Genomic DNA, 3768 nt, shown 5'->3' with positions numbered 1-3768 from the left:
AGTTTTTGTTCATTCTAAGTAAACATCTGACAATGTCCAATTCAATGGGTCCTGCCCCCCAAACACAACAATGCTTTCTTAAATAAAAAAATGGCAGAAAAGATGTGCATTCAAAGGTAGTAGGGACAGATTTTAATCCACAGTCCTGCATGTGCAAGAAAGAACCAACATCCTTTAGACTTCTCTCCCAACCCTTCTTTCCCTGGCACGTTCCCTGGTAAGTCTCCAGATATGCAAAGCTCTGGTCCTCACGTGTGTCCTCTGGCTGCTTCCACACCCTAGCATCGCATTCCTTCCCTTCTCTCCAGCCTGGAGTCCTTATGGTGCCCACCTAACTGCATCATGGGTCTGTTCCAGGGCATGAGAGAAGAAGCCCCCTTCTCTGGTGACTGGATTTTAGGATACCTGGCTTTGGCAACCTCTTAGGGCAGACCTAAGGATTTGCTTTGCCTCTCCCTCCACGTTGGGGCCGTGGAGAACCTTCCCTGGGGCCCACTGCCCAGACAGGACAGGCAGGTTTCTCCTGCCTTATGCATGACAGCTGAGGGACTCTGGGCAAGGTGTATTCTGCTCTCGGATTCTCCCAAACATGGCTTTCTGTCAGTCTCACTGTCCGCGCAGATGGGTCCTGGCAGCAGGGTCAGGGCCTCTTTCAGAACCTAGATGTAGCCATGTTCCCTTCTGATTCTCCACAACCTCACCTTCAGATTAGCTTTCTGATCTGACAGGAGGAACGCTTGCTTTAGACTAATTCGTCCGGTACCATTCCAAGCCTACTGGCTTATGAACAGGTCCAGGGGCTTCCCTGGTGGCTCAGAGGTTAAAGTGTCTGCCTGCAATGTGGGAGACCCAGGTTCGATCCCTGGGTCGGAAAGATCCCCTGGAGAAGGAAATGGCAACCCACTCCAGTGTTCTTGCCTGGAGAATCCCATGGATGGAGGAGTCTGGTGGGCTACAGTCCACAGGGTCATAAAAGTCGGACACAACTGAGCGACTTTACAGACTTTTTTTTTTTTTTTTGAAATGACAAGTTATTTAATTAGGTTCTTTGCAAGAAGTTCAGAACCCTACTTTGTGAGGATAAATTCCATTTGTGAGAGCAAACACAGAGCGGAAATAGCCCTGGAGCTGAGGGACAGCTTTGATTTTTCGCAGAATTTGTGAGTCCACAGCTTTCTGATCAACCTTGCGCTGCTCTGTGATCTCGTATTTCTCTCTCTCTCTGTGTCGAAGATCTCGCCCTCCTGGTGTCTGGGTTTACGCAGCTTCTTCTTCTTGAAGTAGGTGTCAGTGAGATGTTCTGGGATTTTCACACCACTGATATCGATTTTGGTGGAGGTGGCAATGGCAAATTTCTGGTGTGTTCTACGCAGAGGAACTCGATTGAGGGACAGAGGCCCATCACAGGTGGCGAGCCACGGCCCAGCTGCTTCAGGAACACGACCCTCTTGCCTCTGTGGCGCCCAGTGAGGATGATCAGAATGGTCCAGGAGCGATGCTGGCACGCAGCTTCCGCACATGCTTACTGAAGGGTTCTTTGCCATGACTCAGCAGTTTCCGAGGCACGTCTTCAGTGGGGTAACACCTAGGCATTTTGCGAAGTTTGACCACTTGGGTACCACCATTCTTGTCGCCACCAACTGGTTTTGTGACAGTAGCAAGAACACGAACCTTCTTTTTCTTTTCGACCTTGGATTTAGCTGCTGAGTACTTTCTCTTGTACAAGGCCTTTCTGGAGTACATGGCTGATGGGGAATATCTGCCAATTCCTCTGACCAGGACAGGATTTCGGCTGCAGTGGGGCTTCCCCTTCTTAACTTTCTTCACCTTTTCCACCTTTTTAGCCTTGTTGCCAGCATCAGCCTTCTTGGCTTCAGGTTTTTTCTCCTTAGTGTCTGGCTTCTCAGCCTTTTCACCCGCCATCTTGCAAGATGGGAAAAAGCAACTACAGACTTTTAAAAGTCAAAAGTCAACAGCCTAAGTGTTCATCAACAGATGAATGGGTAAAGAAGATATGCAATGGAATACTAGCCAGCCGTAAAAAAGAATGAAATAATGCCATTTGTAGCAATATCAGTGGACCTGGAGATTATCATACTAAGTGAAATAAGAGAACAAGAGAGACAAATACCATACATCACTCAGACCATATGGAATCTAAGATGTGGCACAAATGAATTTATCCATGACACAGAAACAGACTCACAGACAGAGAGAACAGGCTTGTGGTTGTCAAGGGGTGGAAGGATGGACTGGGAGTTTGGAATCAGCAGATGGAAGCTATTATATAGAGAATACTAAACAGCAAGGTCCTGCCGCATTGCACGGCAAACTGTATTCAGTATGCTGTGATAAACCATAAAGGAAAAGAACGTGAAAAAGAATCTATATGTATAACTGAATCACTTTGTGCCATTAATACGACAGAAATTTACATGATATTTGTAAATCAACTACACTTCAACAAAATAAAAAAACTTTTTTAGTAAAAGTCAAAAGCCAAGAATTTGATCCATTCCTTAAGGTGATGAAAACTCACCCATTTGAACCAGGGAAGGTAACGGGTAACAGAAATTGTTGATGAAAGAAGCAATAGTTAGCGTTCCAAATACTATCCTGTGTGTACACACACACACACATATAATACAGTTTACATGAGTCCCACTGTAAACATGAAGCGGGGAGGTGTTTTTTATAGCCTAATACGGCCCCAGTACAGCCTACCTCTAAGTGCAGAGACAAAGGCTGCTGAGAGTGAGTTCAGCCTCCCAAGCAGTGAAATCTCCAGTCAGTGCTCAGCCAACATGGAGCCAGCAGGCCCTGGTTGCTGGGGGTTCACACAGAGGAGAATCCTGCCCACAGGTCCCTGCCCTCAAGGAGTCTTCAGTCTGGAAGGAGACGAACAACACCCTATAAAGTACCCACAGGAGATGGTCATCTGTGACATTATAAAGCACTGTTGCCAAAATTGCTACAGGTGGGAAAGAAACCCTCACAAGGGTACACACACCCTTGAAAGCACTGCAGGTCCTAGAGGTGGGGGAATGGGAGTCCCAACAGCAAGCATCTTGCTGGATCCACTCTAAAAGCCTGACCCCGTGCAAATCATCTGCAGAGACTAAGACATTCCCAAGCAGTGAGCAGCCTCCTGGCCCAGCAGCTCAGAGGAGGCTATGAGGTAGCCCAGGGCTGGGTCCACCCTGCCCCAGGGTCCAGGCGGGGACAATTTGGCAGACCTGAGGAAGCTGAGTTCCAGGCATTCTTGGAGGGGGCCTGGCCTGGGCTCTGGAACCATGGTATCTACGTTGCATCTACGCAGCCCCCGAGGTCTGTCTCCCTTTGACCCTCCACCTGGTGCCCATAGCCAGCCCTCCTCCAGGGTCCCCACGTTTCACCTGCACTGTCCTCTGGCTTGGCCTTTCTGCCCTCCAGGCTGCCCTCTCCACTGCCCAGGGAGATTGTTTCTGAATTATTTATAAGATCGTACTATTCTCCTATCCTTTACTGCCTCCCCAGAGACTGCAGAATAAATTGCAAATCCCTTAGATTAATACACAGCACCCCAGAGGCTCAGCCCCCACCTGCCTCCGCACCCTCTTTTCCTGCATGCCCAGCCCTTTCCACCAACTCTCACCTCCAGGGCTCGGGCCCAGCTGTCCTTTCTAACCAGCAATCCTTTCTTTGCCTCACTGGTTCCAGCTCATCGTTCTAGAGCCAATTCAAGATTCCTGCCTCCCAGGACATCTCCCCAGGTCTGCCAGCTGGGCC

The 3768-nt window shown here is 48.8% G+C and overlaps 1 pseudogene; it reads right to left on the bottom strand.

Moving 5' to 3' along the window:
* Positions 1–1031: 1031 nt before the first annotated feature.
* Positions 1032–1932, bottom strand: LOC129647668 (60S ribosomal protein L6-like; annotated as a pseudogene).
* Positions 1933–3768: the final 1836 nt, after the last annotated feature.

The sequence above is a fragment of the Bubalus kerabau genome, chromosome 3 (genome assembly GCF_029407905.1).
Source record: "Bubalus kerabau isolate K-KA32 ecotype Philippines breed swamp buffalo chromosome 3, PCC_UOA_SB_1v2, whole genome shotgun sequence".
Lineage (NCBI taxonomy): Eukaryota > Metazoa > Chordata > Mammalia > Artiodactyla > Bovidae > Bubalus > Bubalus kerabau.
The sequence above is the reverse complement of the archived record's forward strand: the minus strand, read 5'-3'. Positions and strand labels throughout refer to the sequence as shown.